The 23,383-nt window shown below is 47.6% G+C and overlaps 1 protein-coding gene across 6 annotated transcripts in view; it reads right to left on the reverse strand.

The window, feature by feature from the left end:
• GATAD2A (GATA zinc finger domain containing 2A) overlaps positions 1 to 23,383 on the reverse strand; it is a 133,348-nt gene that overhangs the window by 90,714 nt on the left and 19,251 nt on the right. For 3 of the 6 annotated variants that reach the window (XM_066268326.1, XM_066268308.1, XM_066268289.1), the window contains exon 1: positions 20,692 to 20,907. The exons of the other annotated variants lie outside the window; for them this stretch is intronic. The gene's annotated coding sequence lies outside the window, so the exon portion shown is untranslated. Of the gene's footprint in view, positions 1 to 20,691; positions 20,908 to 23,383 lie in introns of those variants that run through there. 6 annotated transcript variants of the gene reach the window in all.

Here is a 23,383-nt window from a genome sequence, read left to right on the forward strand (position 1 = left end):
GATGCTCTATTCACTGTGCCGCCTGGTCAGGCCCTGGAGTTTGTTTTAAAAGAAACAACACCTTTTCACACAGATAACCTTCTGGAAAGGCAAGAATCCTTCTTTCACCAATAGATAGGGTATCCTCCACTGTCTCTGAGGGTTACTGGACCCTGGCCACAAGTGTCATATGCTATCCCAACCCAGGTACACACAGCCAGGGGACTGTATGAGTCAAAAGAGTGGGGCCTGGCCCTGGCCGGTTGGCTCAGCGGTAGAGCGTCGGCCTGGCGTGCGGGGGACCCAGGTTCGATTCCCGGCCAGGGCACATAGGAGAAGAGCCCATTTGCTTCTCCACCCCCCACCCCCTCCTTCCTCTCTGTCTCTCTCTTCCCCTCCCGCAGCCAAGGCTCCATTGGAGCAAAGATGGCCAGGGCGCTGGGGATGGCTCCTTGGCCTCTGCCCCAGGCGCTGGAGTGGCTCTGGTCTCGGCAGAGTGACACCCCGGAGGGGCAGAGCGTCGCCCCTGGTGGGCGTGCCAGGTGGATCCCAGTCGGGCGCATGCGGGAGTCTGTCTGTCTGTCTCTCCCCGTTTCCAGCTTCAGAAAAATACAAAAAAAAAAAAAAAAAGAGTGGGGCCTGACCAGGCAGTGGCACAATGGATAGAGCGTGGGACTGGGATGCCGAGGACCCAGGTTCGAGATCCCAAGGTCGCCAGCTTGAGCGCGGGCTCATCTGGTTTGAGCAGAAGGCTCACCATCTTGGACCCAAGGTCACTGGCTCGAGCAAGGGGTTACTCGGTCTGCTGAAGGCCTGCGGTCAAGGCACATATGAGAAAGCAATCAATGAACAACTAAAGTGTCACAATGCACAACGAAAAACTAATGATTGATGCTTCTCATCTCTCCGTTCCTGTCTGTCTGTCCCTGTCTATCCCTCTCTCTGACTCTCTCTCTCTGTCTCTGTAAAAAAGAAAAAAAAAAAGTGGGAGCGCCCTGGCCGGTTGGCTCAGCGGTAGAGCGTCAGCCCGGCCTGTGGAAGTCTGGGTTCGATTCCTGGACAGGGCACACGGGAGAAGCGCCCATCTTCTTCTCCACCCTTCCTCCTCTCCTTCCTCACTATCTCTCTCTTCCCCTCCTGCAGCCAAGGATACATTAAAGCAAAGTTGGCCCGGGCACTGAGGACGGCTCCATGGCCTCCACCTCAGGCGCTAGAATGGCTCCGGCCACAACAGAGCAATGCCCCCCAGTGAGCATGCCAGGTGGATCCCAGTTGGGCACATGCGGGAGCCAGTCTGCCTGCCTCCCTGCTTCTAACTTCGGGGGAAAAAAATAAAGAGTGGGAGCAAAGCTACTCTAAACATCTCCATGCAACCTTGAGCCTGTGGTGGCGCAGTGGATAAAGCGTCGTCCTGGAAATGCTGAGATTGCCGGTTCGAAACCCTGGGCTTGCCTGGTCAAGGCACATATGGGAGTTGATGCTTCCAGCTCCTCCCCCTCTCCTCTCTCTCTCTCTCTTTCTCTCCCTCTCCTCTCTAAAAAATGAATAAATAAATAAATAAATTAAAAAAAAATAAACATCTCCATGCAGGGATCTGGCAAGTTTGCTCAGTGGTAGAGTGTCGGCCTAGCATGTGAATGTCCCAGGTTCAATTCCCAGTCAGGACACACAGAAGAAGCACCATCTGCTTCTCCACACCTCCCTCCCTCTCTTCTTTCTCTCTCTTCCCCTCCTGCAGCTAAGGCTCCACTGGAGCAAGGTGGCCCCTGTGCTGAGGATAGTACCATGGCCTCCGCCTCAGGGGTTAAAATGGCTCTGGTTGCAATGGAGCAACAGCAGCTCCAGATGAGCAAAGCATTGCCCCCTACTGGGCTTGCCGAGTGGATCCCTGTCAGGCACATGTGGGAATCTGTCTCTCTGCCTCCTGCTTCTCACTTAAAGGAAAAAAAAAAAGAGAAAACATCTCCATGCAGTAAAAACAGCCTCCATTTGGAAGGTCATTTCCTCACTGTTGACAACAAGGTACCAACCCTGATCTGCACATTCATGAGCAGGCAAAGACCAAGGAAATCCCCTTCTGAGGAACAGCATGGAGGCCATCACTGAGCAATACTCATTCAACAGGTGTTCCTGGTACTAAAGAGCTAGTTCCAGCACACAATCTCATACCTCTGGCAGATGTTCCCCACATACTTTCCAGAATATTTTTCTTTGGAAGGGAAAAGGGAAAATTTTTGTTCAAGAGCACCCAGAGAGAGCAGCATTCTGGGCAGCCCCACTGTACACAAATGAAGACCTGAGCCTAGGCTAAAAGAAAAGAACTTCACGGTCCTAGACTCCAAACAAAATCTACCCACAGTGCCCTGGCTCAGTGGATAGAGCATCAACCCAGAGTGCAGATGTCCCAGGTTCGATCCCCGGTCAGGGCACACATGAAAAGCAACCATCTACTTCTCCTCCCTCTCCCCCTTCTCTCTCTCTTCCCCTCTTGCAGCCAGTGGTTCGACTGGTTCAAGTGTCAGCCCTGGGCACTGAGGATGGCTCGGATGATTTGAACATTGGCCCCAGACAGGGTTGATGGGTGGATCCCGGTCAGGACATATACAAAAGTCTGTCTACATTCCCTCCTCTCACTTTATAAAAAACATATATATCTATCAATAGTAGTTCACAGAACTTATCCCTGCAACATCCAGACAAGACTAACGACTGTGATCAGTTAGCAACAGCAGACAGAATGGCAAAAAATCCCTCTGATGAAAGGTAAACAGGGAGTACCTCCAGTTCTTACCTCTAACCCCCAGCCACCACCACCACCCCACAGCTGCACCACACTATCTGGAAAGATCTGGAGCCTCAGGGGAACGCTGCCTTGATCTCAAAGAAGGGTTCTATCCTCTAGGTTGGCAACAGGAAACCAGGAATGAGAGACTGAGGTCTACTGAAGCTGGTGGTTTCAAGAATACTACAGGACTTGCTTATATCCAAACCTGGAGTGGTTAGTGAGCACCCAGGGAGAGAGCAGGATCAGTATCAACTACTCACAAACCTTTCAGATGCTCTTGAGCCAAGTTTTAAACAGGAGGGTGAACTTAAAAGAAATCTAGAGCCTGACCTGTGGTGGCGCAGTGGATAAAGTGTCGACCTGGAAATGCTGAGGTCACCGGTTCGAAACCCTGGGCTTGCCTGGTCAAGGCACATATGGGAGTTGATGCTTCCAGCTCCTCCCTCCTTCTCTCTGTCTCTCTCTCCTCTCTCTCCCTCTCTGTCTCTCTCTCTCCTCTCTAAAAATGAGTAAAATAAAAAAAATAAAAGAAATCTAGAAATCCAGTCTGACAGCCTTCAAATAAGAACCTGTAACCATCTAACCCAACAAGTTTCCCTAAGAGAGATAGAATTCAGTTTCTTTACCAATTAGGGGACAGGTCAAATAGTGAATACCATCTGGTAACTTCTTAATTATGGCAGGAGCTGTCCACCAAACACACCACAGCACTGATGGCCTTGACTGAGGCCACATCATTGGCCCAAGAGGTCCCAAGACCTCACAAGAAGGTCCAGGCTAACAAGCTGGTTCCCAGCCCCAGATGCTTCATCCTTCTGCAAACTCTGATAAAGCAACTCAGCAAAGGCAAAAATCTCATGACTGACAAGAATGCTTCAAAGTGTGAAGGAAGAAACTCTTAACAAATGGCAACATCTATTAGTAAACTGTGGCTTACATTACACAAACCAATTAAGAACAAACTGAGAAACAATAAAAAGATGCCATACCTTTCTGACAACAGAAGGATGCCAGGAAGGTGTCCCTCAGAAAGTGTGTTCAGAGAACCACCAACTGTTCTCACCACCCTCAACCCTAGAAGGTAATAAGAAGCCCAAATGGAGGTGAAGGTGGGCTATACCTGGCTTCTCTCGGCTGTCACAGCTCCCCAGCACCCTCCATGGACCCTTCCCATTATGTAATCCTCACAGAAAGGCCAGAGAGAGGAGGTGCTAGACAAACTCAGGGCTTCGCCTCTAGGAGGAGTCTTGTTTATCGTTTCCAAAGAGCCAGAATCTAAGGAGCACACAGTAAACTGTGCTGGGGGTCAGACACCTGGAGAACCCCACTCTAAAAGGAGCAAGGCTGCAAAGGCCTAACTGCCCCACAGAAGCGTAGGAAAAGTGAAGTGCCTGACTCTCAGGATGTGATGACAAGGAGACGGGAATCCTGAAACTTGCTTGCTACTTCTCCCTCAAGTCAGAGTTTTCCTTGCCGATAAGATGTTTAGCACTAAAACTGATGTGTTTATAAGGTGCAATGCAAAGGTCATTTGAATCTCTGCCTTAAAATAAAAAGACCTAGGCCTTGGCCAGTTAGCTGTTATAGCATCGTCCTGAAATGCCAAGGTGCGGGTTTGATCGCAGTCAGGGTACATACAGGAAGCAACCAAGTGGAAAAACAAAATAAATGCTTCCTCTCTCTTGCTCTTTCTTTTCCTCTCTCTTTCTAAAATCAATCAATTAAATAAAGTTTATATAGCCCGACCCATGGTGGCACAGTGGATAAGTGTTGATCTGGAATTCTGAAGTCACTGGTTCTAAACCCCACACTTGCCAGGTCAAGGCACATACGAGAAGCAACAACTACAAGGTGATGCTTCCCGCACCTCCCCCACCACCCTTCTTTCTCTCTCTCTCCTCTTTCTAAAATCAGTAAGTAAAATGTAAAAAAAAAAGTTTATATAAAAAAAAGACAACCTGAAGAAATCTGCAAAGGCCATGCAGGCTCAGGATATGCCCTCAGTGGGACTTCACTTACATTTGAAATTAACCCCTGCCTGACCTGTGGTGGCGCAGTGGGATAAAGCGTCGACCTGGAACACTGAGGTCGCCGGTTCGAAACCTTGGGCTTGCCTGGTCAAGGCACATATTGGAGTTGATGCTTCCTGCTCCTCCCCCTTCTCTCTCTCTCTGTCTCTCTCTCTCTCACTCATTTCTCTCTAAAAAATCAATAAAAATAAAAAAAAATATTAAAAAAAAAAAAAAAAAAAATGAAATTAACCCCAAACCAGGGGGCTGCACAAAAAGCAGGACTCTGCCACACAAAGTTCATATCTAACACGAACTGGAATGTCTTTCTTCCACTTGCACACACCAGAAGTCAGGTTCCTCTCCAGCAGGAAGGGCCAGAACACACACACACACACACACACACACACACACACAAATACACGTGTACATATATATACAGAGGGCCAGCACATACTTTGTCTTCCAGGCAAAGGTGCATTTCTAAGCTATCATTGTTGAGAATATAAACTGCACATCCCAGAGAAACACTGTTCTAGGTGGGGTCAAGTTTCCAAGCAATCCACAGAGTTTACCTCATTCCAGTGTCTCTGGAGCATAATCCTACCAAGAAAACCCCATCTCAAGCGAAATAATCCCTGGGAAGTCACCCAAGGTCCCAGGCCACAAGCTCTCCCTGCAAGGAGGCTGCAAGACAGGCAGGGCGAGGGCATAAGGAGAGAAAAGGCGGAGGTGTTCATTACCATCCTAAGCCTTTACCTAAGGCTTGCTGGTGACCCTCACGCATCCTCCAAGGCCCACCCCACTGCTCTGCTATGCCTTTAGAAGCCTCATACAGACTCACGTCCTACTTAACCAACCAGAACCAAGATCCAGCCTGAGGCCCAGGCCCTGCAGAACTGTCTCCAAGACCGCTGTGGCACTACTGCCAGGGTGGGGTCTCTGTTCTCTCCATGGTCCAGGCCTCCTCCTGAGTGTTCATCAGGTTTCAGTGGGGCAAGAAGGGGACTACCTAACTCTTCATCGAGAAAGCTACCATGGGACAAATTAAAAGTGCTACAGAAAATACACACTGAGCACAACTTTGAGGACATCGAAAGAATCATCTTTACTTAACACATTGAAAAGAGAATTGGCTACTAAAGGGGAAAAAAAAAAGCATTAACAGTGGCTAGCAATTATTAAATACTTTACTTGGTACCAGGCACCATGTCAGCACTTTACATGCCTGATTTCATTTAATCCCCATAACCACAGAACAAGGTACTGCTAATGTTACCCACACTTCACACAGGGACTGCCATGTTACACTTTACACAAGGGACTGCCACTGTTACCCACACTTCACACAAGGATCTACATTGCAACCCACACTTCACACAGGGGACTGCCATTTTAACCCATACTTGACATGGGTACTGCCAAGGTCACCCATATTTCAAACAAGATACTGCCTTTGTCACTCACACTTCAGATAATAAACTGCTTTTGTCATCTACACTTCACACGAAGGACTGCCAATGTCACCCACACTTCACACGGGAACTACCGATGTTAACCACACTTCACGCGGGGACCGCCATTGATGCCTACACTTGACAGGTAAGAAAGCTGGGGCTGAAAGGTCAAAGTGATTGGACAGAGTCACAAGGTTAAAAAGTCAAATGGGGATTTAGACCCAAGTCTGCCATCTCCCAGACCCACATTCAAATGTGAACTACTGCAAATCCAGAAGTCTGACTCCTAGACTATCCTTGGGTTGGATCCTTCCCAGGGTTCTGGGAAAAGTTCCTAAAGCAAAGATCAGTACACACACAATTCCTCTTCTGAGAGCATACTAACTTAACCCTTTACTGAATTGCTGAGAAACCTCCCTAGAGGCCGAGTCAGCATCCAGTGGACTTCCTTCTGTTCAGATAGCACAGCCCTCAACCATTTAAGGCAGTGAACAGAGAAGGCATAGACCAGTGAGGAGACTGGCTTCCCTGGCTACTAATAAAACAAGCAGAGTTCAAGGATGGCAGAGACACAGGACCCAGGGGACAGCCCAACCCCTGCAGGGAGGGCTTCCCACGTGGGCAGTAGCCAGGGCATATGCCAACTTTCCCAGCTCTGTTTATGAGGCACAAGACTGTTGCCCTCACCTAACTCACCTAATTCCTTACTGCCACCCTCAATCCCAAAATCAGGACCCTGACAATGTCATGTGTCACTACCAGCCATGTGCCGCTCTCTGACCCCACGTAGTTTCTTCCAAGTGTCAAATCCCCAAGGCCCCTTTCCTTCCTGAAACCACAACCCCTCCCCATTCTCAAAACCAGTGTCATCACTTGGCAGGACACCCACCTACCCTCTTCTTGGCCTCTACCAAAAGAGCCAAGATTTGAAAACATTTGAGTAATACATGAAACAAGGAAAATATCTCAAACCAGGAAGCAGCAGCTGTTGGAATAATAGGATATTCCAGAGAAACATCTTAATCACTCTGGGTCTTTCTGGAAAAGTGGCCAAAATCTCAACCTGAAAAATTCTCAGGACCTAGAAAATGTGGGTTACCAACTAGCTCCCAGAGCACTGGAATCATATCAAGCCTCCTCCAGGTCCCTCTAATTGCTACAAAGCTCTTTCTTAAGACTACATTAAAGGCTGTGTCTAACACTACTTCATTCCTGGGAGCAGAGCAGAACAAACTTTTCCTACATATAAGAGATAGTCCCCTCAGATATTTCATTCTCTCGCCTATCATTTATAACTCTCACCTAACACAAAGCACTATTACTTTGGAGAGGAGGAGATGCTAGGACAGATCAAGTTCTGCAGCTGACCCCAGAGCCAACAGCTATCCTGAAGGATCACATGCATGCCCCTCAGGCATGTCCTGAGGGTCCTGACAGTGCCTCCATGCCTCAAACCAGTGTCCTTCCAGCAAAGAAGCAATGTAGCCATGCAAGGCCACAGGGCTGTCTCACCAATACCCACCTTCTACCACGCAGTAGACATAACCTAGCACTACCCTCTCCGGAACCCAGCTCACCTCACCTTTGCTCAAACTCAGCACCCCTAAAATCAAAGACCCACAGTCTGGGGGGCCTGTGTCACCTACCAATCCTTACTCAGCTGCCAGCACCCAGATTTGTCCCTGCCCACCTTTACTCTCAGGGCACCCTATCCTGTCTCTCCATGTGGCCATAGATCCCTGAGAACAGGAACGGGTCATCTCATTCATCAATGGACTCTAGAAGCCTGCCTTTTACTGAAGGCCTTTTTTCCTGACTGGCTTCCCTGATCAATTCAAGTTAACATTCTTCTCCCCAGAAACCTCTGAGGTTCTTCATGCTTTTAGGATGAAGTATAAACAGTCTTCTATTTAAGGTCGTCAACAATAATCAGAATCTGTATTTTTCATCTTACTTTCCCACCACAACTTTCCATAAACCCTGATGTCTGGGAGGGTGATTTGCCAACTTAACCCCTCCCTGATGCTCCAGTGCAGGGGACATTCCTTGTGAACAGTCTAGCCCAGTGTCACTTTCTCCTCAAGAGCTGTAAACCCTCTTAGACCAAGAAAACCAGACCTCTTCTCAGAAGAGTAGGGGTGGAGGGAGATGATGGATGGGACAGGAGACAAGACACAGATCAGATGCCATCTTTCTCACAGCATGGTTGTAACAAAAATGATATTTGCACAAACACCAGAGTAAGACAAGGTACACAGCCTCAACTGATGCCTAGGAGCTGGGGCCACCTGGCTCCAAGAACAAATCTATAGCCCACTGGCTAAGATCTGCTTAGAGAATCCCACAGCCAGCAACCCATCTCCTGCTCTGGTCATTTCATCATGTAGTGATTATAAGCCCACACTGCATTTCACTCCATGGGGTCCTGATCAGAGTTGTTTATGCTCTTAAATGTCAATGGGTTAACTTCAGAAAAACAAAAAAGAACCCAACAGTGCTTCACAGACTCACAAGGCTGGTTAAATTAAAGTTACCCTACTTTTTTAAAGCACTTTGTTTCCTTTTCCCTTCTGCAATAAACCAAGGCAATAAGCTCCTACCATCTCAAACTTCATAGGTGATAGCAAGTCTCTGAGCTGCTTTACCCAATGCTCACCCCAGATGATGACATGACCACTTCTGTTACTTTTTATGGCAGGGTCACCTGATACTATCTCTGGAAAGTGAGAGGAACTCCTTCCATACTCCCCAAGGGGTGAGCAGGTATGTACCTGATGGCTCCAGCAACAGGAAAGGTCTTTGTTCTATCTTGAGCTGGATCCTGACTCACCCAAGGGTCTCCTAGAAACCCTTGCCACCTCCCACCCCCAATCTTCTCTCCTACAAACAAAATATGTTCAACCTCTCTAACCAGTTCTGTGACATGGTTTAATGCAGTGTTTTTCAACTGCCGGTCTGCAAAAGCTTTAACCACCCTGATGTTGTATAAGGGTTATAGTCTAGTCACTGGGTCTATAATCTTCATACAGTATCAGGGTGGTTAACTCATGCACCAGCATAAAATTTCTGGCAGACCAGCAGCTGAAAACCACTAGTTTAAAGACCACTCCAGCCTGACCAGGCAGTGGCGCAGTGGATAGAGTGTCAGACTGGGATGCTGAGGACCCAGGTTCAAGACCCCGAGGTTTCCAGTTTGAGCGTGGGCTCATCTGGTCTGAGCAAAGCTCACCAGCTTGGACCCAAGGTCATTGGCTCAAGCAAGGGGTTACTTGGTCTGCTGAAGGCCCATGGTCAAGGCACATATGAGAAAGCAATCAATGAACAACTAAGGTGTCACAACAAAAAACTGATGATTGATGCTTCTCATCTCTCTGTTCCTGTCTGTCTGTCTGTCCCTATCTATCCCTCTCTCTGACTCTCTCTCCGTCTCTGTAAAAAAAATAAAAAAATAAAGACCACTCCAGCAGCCAGAAAGACACCCCCAGATGTAAAGGATACACAGTAAAGAACCATTCTAATGCTTTTTAGCAGCCTGGGTCGTACTGTTCTAGAATCACCCAGAGTCCTTTGAAGAGTGTCAAAGCCCCTCTCTGTTGCCACAGACTAGTACATCTTACCACTGGAACCTGGTCTAGGACCTGACATTAAGCCAGTTCCACTTTATTTCCATAGGTTGCTTTTAAAGATTTTGAAATGGTCACCAGCATGTCACCTGAAGGATGTCTACCCTAGTAAGTGTTGTGTGTTTTTTTTTTAGTAGACAGGAAAAGTAGGTTTGTGCTCTTAAAATTGAAAGCCATCACCCACTCAATTCCAGAACAGGGAACACAGCTACATCTTTTTTTTTTTTTAAGGCAGCCCTGAGATTCCAAAAGCAGCCCTGAGTTCTTCCCGTGTCCTGACCCATCCTCACACGATGATGATCTCCATCGGCTCAAAAAGAACACCTGCCAATCGACCTATGTAAGGAAGAACCTAAAAACAAAACAAAGCCATGAAGAAATAAAGATGATGGCAATCAGACCAGGGTAGCTCCAGGAAGGAATAAAGAGCTATATGTTCCCTCCCTTCTGCAAGTCAGCCACTCCTTTTCTCAAGCCTCAGTTTCCAGTGTATAATATCAAGGACTACCCCACTCATCTTGAATGAAGTCTGTTTACCACATGCTGAGCACAGAGCAAAACTGCACACAGAAACAAGCTAGTCCCAAGTGAATCCTAAAGTTGTCTGCTGCCCAAGAACTAAAACTACCATATTTCCTCATGTATAAGACGCGCACACCCCCCCCCAAGAATTTGGGGTCTAAAAACTGGGTGCAGCCATGTGGACGACCCACGTTCGAGACCCTGTGGTCACCAGCTTGAGTGCAGGCTCATCTGGTTTGAGCAAAAGCTCACCAGCTTGGACCCAAGGTCGCTGATTCGAGCAAGGGGTTACTCAGTCTGCTGAAGGCCTGCAGTCAAGGCACATATGAGAAAGCAATCAATGAACAACTAAGGTGTTGCAACATGCAATGAAAAACTAATGATTGATGGTTCTCATCTCTCTGTTCCTGTCTGTCCCTGTTTATCCCTCTCTCTGACTCTCTGTCTCTGAAAAAAAATTAAAATTAAAATTAAAATTAAAAAAAAAAAATAGGCCTGAGCCCTGGCCGGTTGGCTCAGCGGTAGAGCATCAGCCTAGCGTGCGGAGGACCCGGGTTCGATTCCGGGCCAGGGCACACAGGAGAAGCACCCATTTGCTTCTCCACCCCTCCGCCGCGCCTTCCTCTCTGTCTCTTTCTTCCCCTCCCGCAGCCAAGGCTCCATTGGAGCAAAGATGGCCCGGGCGCTGGGGATGGCTCTGTGGCCTCTGCCTCAGGCGCTAGAGTGGCTCTGGTCGCAACATGGCGACGCCCAGGATGGGCAGAGCATCGCCCCCTGGTGGGCAGAGCGTTGCCCCATGGTGGGGCCGGGTGGATCCCGGTTGAGCGCATGCGGGAGTCTGTCTGACTGTCTCTCCCTGTTTCTAGCTTCAGGAAAAAAAAAAAAAAAATAGGCCTGACCTGTGGTGGTGCAGTGGATAAAGCATTGACCTGGAATGCTGAGGTCGCCGGTTCAAAACCCTGGGCTTGCCTGGTCAAGGCACATATGGGAGTTGATGCTTCCTGCTCCTCCCCCATTCTCTCTATCTCTTTCCTCTCTCTCTAATAAAAATGAATAAATAAAATCTAAAAAAGTAAATAAATAAATAAATTTAAAAAAATAAAAACTGGGTGCATCTTATATAGTGGTTGTAGTCTTTTTACTTGCATTTCCTGCTTTTTTGCACTTGTTTTTGCACTCATTGTTGAAGACAGTGATTCATCATCAGACACAGATGAGGACAAGCTAATGGATGGGAGGTTTTTGTGTGTGTGTGTGTGTGTGTGTGTGTGTGTGTGTGACAGAGAGAGTGACAGAGACAGACAGGAAGGGAGAAGCATCAATTCTTTGCTGTGGCACCTTAGTTATTCATTGATTGCTTTCTCATATGTGCCTTGCCCAGGGGCTACAGCAGACCGAGTGAACCCTTGCTCAAGCCAGCGACCTTGGGCTCAAGCTGTGACCTCAGGGTTTCAAACCTGGGTCCTCTGAACTCCAGTTTGACGCTCTATCCACTGCGCCACCACCTGGTCAGGCTTAATGGGAGTTTTGACAGTGATGAGCTGTATGAATTTCATGATGAATAAACTTAAGTTCAATAATATTTAAGACATTTCTTTTCAAATTTCAGGCCCCAAAACTAAGGTGTGTGTCTTATACATGGGAGCGTCTTATACATGGGAAAATACAGTAGTTACATTTCTAACAATGTGCTTGACAAATACAAATTGGCAGTAAAGCTGCAATTAATTACATTTCAACCTAAACTCAGTATGTTAATATCTTTATCCAAGAAAACTTCAAAAGCAGACCAGGCAATTACTACCACTGACACCTAACACTCTTTGTCTTCTCCCCAGACTTCAGTATCAAGAACTGTGGCTTGAGTCAGAAGGAGACCCCCCTTAAAAAAAATCTCAGTAATAATAGAAACTAAAGGTTTGGGGAGACAGATAACCCACAAACAGCTGAGGTCAGTTAATCAAACAAATGTTAAGGAAAACACTAATCAAACCCTCAAGATCTCCCAGGGTTCTAGTAGGTAGAATCCCACCCAGGGAGGGATCTGACTAGAGAATCCTCTGAAAAAAAAACACTGCCATTAAGAGGGTGGACATTAACCCTTTAAATGCACAGGAACAACACATGAGGCAACAAAAATAAAGTTCAGGTGTTCTGTCAGGATACACAAGTCCTGAGAACATCACAGGTCTGGGGTGACTCAACCAATGCCTTCAAATCAAGAACTCAGTTTGCCATGCTCCTACTTTCCTCAGACTGCTGAGCAATTGGGGAAAATGTGCCTCCTCTGTGGATGTGAATGAAGGTTGTGACAGCCAAGTTTTCAAAACTGACTGGCAGAGTAGCCTGCCCAAAACACACAAGAAAACTAAACAATCTGTTCAGTGCCATAAAAATTCACCTACTGGAACTCAAGTGACCTGGCTTGAAATCTGCTCACCTCCAAGGTCATGGTGAGCTGCTGCCTCCATGGTAAGAATGTTTTAAATTTAGAATTTAAAACATTTACTCAATTTAAAACATTTAGCCCATTTACTCAAGGGCTAACTGCACAGGACAATGGGAACTGAAGGAAATGTTACTACACAGGGTTTTTCACACTACTTTTGGATAATCTGACAGAACTTTTTAGGTGAGATCTCCTTACAATGAGCTCCCAACACCTCCAAATTGTTAGGTTTTAGTAAGATTTTGTTATAAAGAAATTCTAGCTCCTCAAATCTGTTTCATTGTGCATAACTGAGCGTGATACCCCAGGGGAATCATCCAGTAGTTATCACCTAGGAGAAGAATCTAGTCTCAGAGGTGAATGGAGGAGCAAGGGGTGGGATACCCCTGACTACTTATCCTCAAGCCACCCCATAAAGTGAAATATACAGTGCTGACCTAAAGTCAGGTGGCCAGGAGACCCACCCAAGGCTGAAGAGTGGTAAGCAATAAATCTGTTCATTCTCCCAACCAGCTAGAGAGCTGGAAGTCTAGAAGCAAGATGGAATTCAGACCAGGCTCTCCCATTTGTCACTACATGCACCATCAGGCAATCCATTTACCACCTCTGACCAGAATCCACTCAAGGATAAAACCAGAGATGTAGGAATACCTCTTGATTCTCAAAGGCAGGACCTCATGACAGATATGCCTGTGAAACATCTTCCCATCTCACAGATGGAGGGAGTGTCCCTGAAATCAAAAGTGGATTTCAGCAAGCCCAGGGCCAGAAGAGGCTGCCTCCTTTACCCTGGTGCGGCCCCACAAATCCAGCCACTCTGCATCTCTAGGCAGGCACTGAGGCTAACAGGATAAAAACATGCAAAGTCTGAAATCAGAAATGCTGGTGACAAATCCCAATTATAACTAACTAAGCAAGGTGACTCTGGCAATGTCACCCTCTGTAGAAGAACCTCACCTTCTTCCATATAGATCAGGAGTAGTCAACCTTTTTATACCTACCACTTTTGTACCTCTGTTAATAGTAAAATTTTCTAACTGTCCACAGTAATGGTGATTTATAAAGTAGGGAAGTAACTTTACTTTATAAAATTTATAAAGCAGAGTTGTATAGCAAGTTAAAGCATATAATAATAATTACTTACCAAGTACTTTATGTCAGATTTATATCTTTTTATTTATACTTTGGTTGCTCCACTACCACCCACCATGAAAGCTGGAACGCCCACTAGTGGGCGGTAGGGACCAGGTTGACTACTGCTGATAATAGATGGAAGTGGAACAGTCATTAATGCTTTTGTTCTCTGCCCCATCTGTTCTAGTAGTCATAATGGTACACTCATTGAACTCCAATTTATTGAGCAGGTAGACACACTAGGTGCTGGGCTAATTCATTGCATTTATTAGCTCACTTACTCCCAATTCAGCTGTTCAGGGTAGACAATAACCACCTTTTTTAGAAATGGGAAACGGAGGGCAAGGTTCAGGAAGGTCACAACACTAAGAAGGGGCTGTGCAAAGCTCACATCCAACCTCTTTGTGGCAAAGCCAGGGCTGGCCCAGAACCCTATTGCAGGTATTTGCTGCCTGGGAACAGGTCCACAGCCTCACCTGGTAAACACTAGGCGGCACTGTACACAAGCGGCCTCCCTGGCACCAGGAGCTGGCTGGCCACTATATTGCAGCAGAATTTTTTTAAAGTGTGCTCAAAGGCACCATCTCATTTAAACTAAATTGTTTGATAGTTCAAACCAAAAGATCTGACCAGAAAGACAGGTCAGGTGGTATGGGGTCTGGAGACAGAACTGCAGGAAGACCAGCTGCAGGAAGGATTCTTTAACCTCAAACAAGTGGAGAGACTTTCTAATCCCATGCTGTCTCCCTCTCCCGGCCCCCAGCTGCAGTTGTATCAAGAAGCCTCAAAGTCCTACAGTCTCAAACCTTCCCCCAAACTCCTGCCTCAACTTGCAGGAAGCTCCCTTTTGGGTTACCAGCCACAGACTGCCAGTAACTCTTATCTCAAATGCTGGCCTTTCTGTTTCTTGGATAAGTATCAAATTTTTAGACCTTCCTACAAGCCCAAGAACTGGATATCAGGGAAACCGGAAAGCAAGGTCCCTGTGAAACAGGGGTACCTTTGTGAGGATGGAGAAAGTGGGTACAGAGCACTGAAAGAATGCAAGGACCCTTTCCCAGTCACTTCCTAAGGCTACCTGCAAGTACTCTATTAAATTCCTTTGTCTTCTTAAAAACTAACCTACATTTTCATCTGCCAGAAAGAGGTCACAAATGCAGTCTAGAAAGAGGGGAGGGGCAAGAAGCCCATGGTCTGACATCCTTCTCGACTAAAAAGTTCTGAATCACATTTGCCAGAATCCACATGCATGCAGTCTTGTCCCCAGCTGGTACTTTTGTTTCTAAGAACAAAGTTTGACCTGACCAGTGGTGGCACAGTGGATAGAGCATCAACTTGGGATGCTGAAGACCCAAGTTCAAAACCCCAAGGTCACAATCTTGAGAACAGACTCATCCAGCTTGAGCACAGGGTTACCGGCTTGAGAATGGTGGCTGGTTTAAGCCCAAAGGTCGCTGGCTGAGCAAGGAAGAGGTCACTGGCTCCACCGAAGTTCCCATCAAGGCATATAGGAAAAGCTATCAGTGAACAACTAAAGTGATGCAACTACGGGTTGATGCTTTTCATCTCTCTCCCTTCCTGTCTCTCTCTTAAAAAAAATAAAAATAAAAATGAAGAACACTAGTCTCACTACTTTCAACTCACTGCTACCACTTCAGGTTCCTGTCTTTTTTAATCTCTACTTTTTAACATGCTGCCTTCCTAATTCAAGTCAGAGAAGTAGCTTTATAGTTAGCACATATATTGTACCTCAAAGAATAGCCATCTAAGGCCAGATGGTCTAACTCCTAAAACAGTTCAGATAACTCAAGAGCATCCATCTTAACAGTTAATCAACCATATTTAGCAGGCAACACAATTCTGTAAGCCTCAAAATGTAATACTGCCAACACCTACTTCTGGTTCTGGTGTACTTCCCTACCTGACAACTGTTAAAAGGAAATTCTAGGGATGCTCATGAAGACCTCATCTGTTTCATAATCTTCCTTGTTTTCTAAAATGAGCATAAATTAACTCAATTAGCAGGGGGAAATTGTCTAGGGAAAATAGCCTTGGCTGTTTCAATGGATGGCACAGAACCACCCCAAGTCCAAGAAAGCATTTCTCCAGAAAAGCACTTGCATTGCCTATTCTTTTTTTAGAGGTTAGTACACTACCAGTCCTTAACTGGATTCAGTGGTAAGGGCATAATGTTTCTGTCTCTGTTGAGAATTTATATTTTCAAGACTCGGCAGGTCATTCTTTTTAAGTGAGAGGAGGGGAGATAGTGAGACAGACTCCTGAATACACCCCGACTGGGATCCACCCAGCAACCCCTTTCTGGGTATCAGGAAAACAGGAAAGCAAGGTCCCTGACAAACTCACCTGTGAAACAGGGGTACCTTTGTGAGGATGGAGAAAGTGGGTACAAATCAACCAAGCTATCCTCAGAGCCTGAGGCCAACACTTGGACCAACCCAACTAACCTCAGTGCCTAAAACCAACTGAGCCACTGGCTACAAGAGGGGAAGATAGAGGAGGGGGAGAGGGAGAGGGAGAGAAGTAGATGGTCACTTCTCATGTGTGCCCTGATCGTGGATTGAACCCAGGATGTCACCGTGCCAGGCCAACGCTCTATCCACTGAACCAACCGGTCAAGGCCTCTGCAGGTCATTCTTAATTTTCTCCGAAGAAAATGCCAACATTTTATAATGGCTTCACTACCTTCCCAATCATGTACTTTAGGAGCATCCTTCAGGTATCTGCTATTTAAGGACCAATGAGGTCCTAGCAGCTGAGACTCATCATACCACCCGTTTGAAACCCCAGGCTTGCCCAATCAAGACACATACGAGGCCTGACCTGTGGTGGCGCAGTGGGATAAAGCGTCGACCTGGAACACTGAGGTCGCCGGTTCAAAAAAACCTTGGGCTTGCCTGGTCAAGGCACATATGGGAGTTGATGCTTCCTGCTCCTCCCCCTTCTCTCTCTCTCTGTCTCTCTCTCTCTCTCACTCCTCTCTCTCTCTAAAAAATCAATAAATAAAATATTTTTTAAAAAGTCATATAAGACACATACGAGAAGCTACACTGCTCACAATAATTAGGGGATATTTCAAAATGAATATGAAGCAATAAAAAAAGCATTTGATTTTTTTTTATTAAATAAGAACATCAGAAAAGCAAATTAACAAGTCAAAGAAAGTTGTTCCATTATGAAAATAAGATGCAAAACCAACTTTTATTTTCTTGGTGAAAATGCACTATACAGAAGGCTGAAAGTACTGGAGAATCTCTGCATGTTCCCTGATCTTGAATGTGCACATCCTGTAATTTCCCAGCCCTTGCAACGCCCCTGTAACAATATTTGCCCGAATGCAAAGCCTGGAGAGCCACAAGGATGTCTTGAAGCTGGTCAAACACAGACGACAGTGGCAACAGCACTTGGAACATCCCAAAGTGAGATTAGCAGACTGTGGAATTGCTTTCAAGAGACTGGCACAGTACAAAGAAGACAAGGGCAGGGTCACCCACCTGCCACAACAGCAAGAGATGATCACTACTTGACCTTATTGGCAAGAAGGAACAGGCGCAGCAATGCAACAGAACTGCAGGGACAGTTTCTTGCTGCCACCAGACGACGGATAGCACCCAGACCATACGAAATCGGCTCCAATGTGTTGAACTGCATACCCAGTGACCAATGGTATGCATTCCATTATCTGCTGAAACACCGCAGAACCCGTAGAAGGTGGGCTAATGAGTATCATCAATGGACCCGTGATGAGTGGTCAACTGTCCTCTTCTCTGATGAGTCACGGTTCAGTCTGCAGCCTGACAATCATCGTGTCCTGATCTGGCGTGAACAAGGAACATGAGAGAATCCATGTTTCATGCAAGAAAGGGACTCTTTCGGTGGTGGTGGAATCATAGTGTAGGCTGGCATCAGCATTGGTGGTCATACTGATCTCCACATCAAAAGAAAACGGATTACTGACTGCTGTCAGATACTAAGATGAGGTCCTGCACCCTATAGTGGTACTCTATGTTGGAACAGTTAGAAACAACTTTCTTTTCACGGACAATAATGCAAGGCCCCACATGATTCAGGAGGCAGGAATTGAACACATGGACTGGCCTTCACGTTCTCCAGACCTGAATCCCATTGAACATGCTTGGGATACACTGAAAGACATCTGTCCTGGAGCAAGGATCCCACAAGAACAGCTGGACAATCTGATCCTGTCCAAGCCCCATTGCTGTTAGTGTGTTTTGGCAGTCTTGTGTGACCATACGCCCTACTGAATAGTCAATGTGTAGCACTCTTGTCCAGTTTGACATGCTTCACTCCCACCAATATGTATCACTTGCTACTCAATCACAATTTAGTGTGCATCTCATTTGCATAATCAAACAACTTTCTTTGACTTGTCGTTTGCTTTTCTGATGCTATTTAATAAAAAAAATCAAATGCTTTTTTATTGCTTCATATTCATTTTGAAATATCCCTTAATTTTTGTGAGCAGTGTAGTTGATGTTTCCTGTTCCTCCCCCTCCCTACCCCACCCCTCTTCTCTCTCTAAAATCAATAAATTAAAAAATAATAATCAATTTTAAAAAAAACTACTAACCCTAGTCAAGAGATTTTGCTGTTGACATTTTGGTACAAATCCTTTCAGAATTTTTTCTACCAAGAGTAGCATTATTTCTCTCGTCATTATCAAAATATAAGATTGTAGGATCTGCCAAATGATACTGCATTAACAGATGACTTGACATTTTAAAAAATGATGTCATCTGAGTGGAAAAAACAACACATCCAAATCAGTAATAGAGAAACCATCCATCCTCTATAAAACAACCAAGACAAGAGGCAGTCCTCTATAAAAACTAGCTTCAGAATCTTAAGAAAAAGGAATGAGAGATGAAGAGTGGGGGAATAAGTGAGATGAGAATCTAGCAAATCACTCTCACAATTCTCATTCTAAACTGCTTGCTTTAGAAAAGGGCCAACTTTCCTGTATTGGAAGCTGAGGAAACAAATGCAAAGAGGTGACTGTGACTCTGGTCTGGCTCCTTAAAGGCCAGCTGGTAACTGAAGACAAACCATGGTTAAAATGGTGTCACTAAGTCACCCCACACCTACAAGTAAAGGGCACTGGAGCCTGAACAAGTAAATGTCCTTGTGTTTTAAGGAGCTCCCAGGAAATGCTCCCACACTGGGTTTGCAAACAGAACATTCCTGGGCTCTGGTACCCCACACAGAAAGTTCAAGCCCATCTCTGCCTGGAAGTCTCCATTTCCTCAACTGTAAAGTGGGGACTCTACTTCCCTCCTCCCCATCAGATTACTACCATTACTGAAAATGTCTGCACACTGAGCTTAGCATACAGTAGGCACTCAAATCTGGGGACTAATATGATCTATTAGCCCCTCTCCATAGCTTGCTCTAACAAGCTACTGATCTTCAAGTAGGGATCATACTAATGCCAACTGGATGCTAGCAAACATCACTTTACATGATCTAACTTAAAAGAAAACTTGTAAACCACTACCAGAAGAAAAAGAATGTCAACAAGACTGAAGCAAATGCGTAGAAGTCCGTCTGTCCTTCAGGTTCTCTGTGCTGCTACAGCCAGAAGGTGTCACTGTGGGAAACAGACACACAGAACCAGACTTAACAAGCACTGTGAACTCCAAGAAAACTTGAAGTAAAAGGGTGAGGAAGAGAGAAAATTAAAGGCCAAGTGACTCACCTGAACTTTGATCTAAAGAATCAAAAGATAAGCTTGAACTACACCCCTAAAGACCTTGGGTCTCAGATACACAAAGTCAAGCAGTTCCTGCAAAATTCCCAGGGCACAGCAGAAATGTGCACCAAACCACTGTCATTTAGTTACCTAGGGAGAAGTCCCCGTTCATTTCTGGGTCCCTGTGTGCGCACACATCAAGTGTCAGTCACAGTCACGACCTAGCTGAGGCCCAGCCCATACGCCCTTCCTTGTTGAAGTGATCAATTCCGACTCTTGGCAATAATCCCCTTAAAAGGCCAGCTGCTGCTGTCTAAGTCACTGATGCCTACCCACTCCAGGTGGGGGGAAAAAACTCAATATTGCCACCGTCTAAACAGGGAGACAAATTTAAAGAGCACGGCCCTGTGAGGGGCTGGAGCAAAGTGAAGGAAAAGGATCCTGCAGCTCCCGGGGATCAGGCAGGAAGAGCGCAAGCGAGGAAGGGACGACGACCCTGCAGACGTGGGCGCGCGGGGACTCTTATTCTGACACGGGACCTGCCTCTGCCGCCGCCGCCGCCGCCGCCACGGGGTCCAGCGCCGCGGCCGGGACGGGTCTGCCTGGGATCCCCGCGGCCTGCCCGGACCCCCGCCCCTCGCGCCCACGTGACTCCCGCCTGCCGTCCCCACCAACCCCGCCAGTCCTGGCCGCTCCGAAGCGGCGCCTCAATAACCGGCCTCTCCTCGGCCCCGGAGAAAGTGCAGAAGGTACAGGGGCGACACCGCGACTTGCCTGGACCCCCGCCCGGCCCCCACGTGCCCGGGTGGCGACATAGCGCAGAACTTTCCAGGGCAGCGCGAGACTGACTCTCCCGAAATACAAGGACTAGCACTCGCTTGCCCTCACTTTTTCACGCTCACGAGGGGTGTCTCACGACCCCCAGACCTGTCAGGTCCGCGCCGCCCCCACCGCTCCAGTCTTCACCGGCCCCCCCGGCCCCGCTAAGTTTAGTCCGGAACTTACGGGGCCGCGGGCCGGCCGGGCCCTAGGGCAGCGCGTGAGTTCGTGGGGCCTTGGGGCCGGGGTTGCTCGCGGGTCCGGGCGGCCGAAGGACCGGGGTCGCTGGGCCACGCGCTCTCGTTCCGTCTCTGGGGCCGCCCAGGCCCGCGGCGCTCGCTTCGCTGGTCCGCCCGCCCGCCCGCGCCGCCGGCCAGATAATGCGCCCCTCGGCAGCACACATGGAGCCCGGCGCCGGCGTCACCGCCCGGGACATGCGCACCAGGTCAGCGCGCCCGGCCTGCGGCCCCCAAAACACCGGGGAGCTCTTAAAGGCGACGCCGACCGCCCGCGCCCGGAGGGGCGGGGCTATGCAAACCGGGGCGGGGACCTGATTTGCCGGCAATGCCGGCCCCACCCCGGAAGCACCGACCTCTGGACCGCGCTCCAGGCGGTGCCCAGATCCTTCGGTTTCCCACGTGGGCCCCGGCAGGATCCCAGCGCCGGGCAGAACTGGCCGCGACCAGGTCAGACTCACGTCGCGCTCGCGACGCGCTCACAGCTGACCTCAGTTCAGCTGAGCTGCGCGACCTGGAACAACTCAGCTGCTTCTGAAAACCGAAGTCAGAATGCGGAGTCGTCACACAGAAGCTCACCTCCCCGGGACTGAGTAAACCATCACTTTTCCAGCTCAGTTAAGAGTTCTACGAAGTAAGCTCCAGACCTACCCACTTCTAGACACTTGGGGATGACTTGCGATTCCTCTCCAGTTACCTCCAAATGTGCTTCAGTGCCTCTGGAAGAAAGGAACCTCCCAAGAAAGGAACCTCCCCTCTGCCAAGAAAACAAATAGGCATCCTTTCCTCTCCAATGACATGAAGGAAACACGCAAAACAGTCTAACATGAGAGAGTATGACCTTTGGAGATGTTAAACTACATAGAGCAGAACAATTTCAAGAAGGAAAAAAAAATATTACAGGTCTCTCAATATCAAAATCAGTTCTGCAGAATCACCAAGAAAAGTCGTCTTTTTTCCTTTTTGGGGGGGAGGCGGACTGACCAGGCAGGCGGGCGCAGCGCAGTGGGATAGAGCATCCGTCGGCTAGGTTCGAAACCCTGGTCGCAGCTTGAGTGCAGGCTCACCAGCTTGAGGCCAGAGTTGCTGGCTTGCGAAAGGAGTCAATGGCTCCACTCCAGCGGCTGGCCCCCCTGGGGGAGGAAGAATGGGGGGGAGGGGGGATCAATGAACAACTAAGGTGCTGCAACTATGAGTTGATGCTTCTCATCTCTCTCCCTTCCTCCCTGGCTGTCCCTGTCTGTCTGTCTCTCTCTCTCTCTCTCTCTCTCTCTTTCTCTCAAAAAAAGTCCTTTTTCATGTTCTTTTTCCACCTTAAAACAATTTATAAGACATCCAGTTGTTTGTAATACATCCTAATACATATTGACACAATTTAAACAAAAGTTGCACCAAACTGCACTTCCAATGTACTCTGATATTTTCTATTCTATTTCATTTTTTTTTTAAGTCTTTTTTTTTGTGTGTGTGTATTTTTCTGAAGCTAGAAACGGGGAGAGACAGACAGACTCCCGCATGCGCCCCACCGGGATCCACCCGGCACGCCCACCGGGGGCCACGCTCTGCCCACCAGGGGGCGATGCTCTGCCCCTCCAGGGTGTCGCTCTGTTGCGACCAGAGCCACTCTAGCGCCTGGGGCAGAGGCCAAGAAGCCATCCCCAGCGCCCGGGCCATCTTTGCTCCAATGGAGCCTCGGCTGCGGGAGGGGAAGAGAGAGACAGAGAGGAAGGAGAGGGGGAGGGGTGGAGAAGCAGATGGGTGCTTCTCCTGTGTGCCCTGGCCGGGAATCGAACCCGGGACCCCTTGCACGCCAGGCTGACGCTCTACCACTGAGCAAACCGGCCAGGGCTTTTTTTTATTCATTTTAAGAGAGGGGGGGGAGAGAGGGGGGGGAGAGACAGAGAGAGAGAAGGGGGGGAGGAGCTGGAAGCATCAACTCCCATATGTGCCTTGACCAGGCAAGCCCAGGGTTTTGAACCGGCAACCTCAGCATTTCCAGGTGGATGCTTTATCCACTGTGCCACCACAGGTCAAGCTCTATTTCATTTTTTAACACAGAATCAGGCCCTGGCCAGTTAGCTCAGTCGGTTCAATCCCTCCCTGGTCAGGACTTACACATCCGTGAAGCCATCGATGAATGCACAGCTAAGTTGATGCTTCTCTCCCCCCACTCCTTCCCCTCTGTATCTCTAACATCAATTTTAAAAAAATAAAAAGGAAATTAATATAATTCCAAACCATGATTGCTCTTGTCCCCAAACTTGAAAAACACAATGTAGAACGTTTTACAAATAAAATTGTTTTTCTGCTAGGTGCCCCACCCCCCAGCAAGTTCAAAAGGGTCTATCTTAATTCTGGGTCAAGTTCCACACATAAATGGCAACATTTTGTCATTGATTCCACCCCCCCATCCCCCAAATCTTCCAAATACTTAATGCGACATCTGACACAACCTCCCCCGGTCAAAAGACAAGCATTTCTCAAACTAAAAAATGATACAAAACCCCAAACGCATTCCCTGACCCAGTTTTGTCAACAATTTGCTTTGTTACAAAGCGATTCAAATGTTCACATTTAAAAACTAAACAAAAACAGCCTTATTCTCAAACAGGTGACTTGGTATAGGAATGCAAGAAGCTCCC

The sequence above is a fragment of the Saccopteryx bilineata genome, chromosome 1 (assembly GCF_036850765.1).
Source record: "Saccopteryx bilineata isolate mSacBil1 chromosome 1, mSacBil1_pri_phased_curated, whole genome shotgun sequence".
In the NCBI taxonomy this organism is placed as follows: Eukaryota; Metazoa; Chordata; class Mammalia; order Chiroptera; family Emballonuridae; genus Saccopteryx; species Saccopteryx bilineata.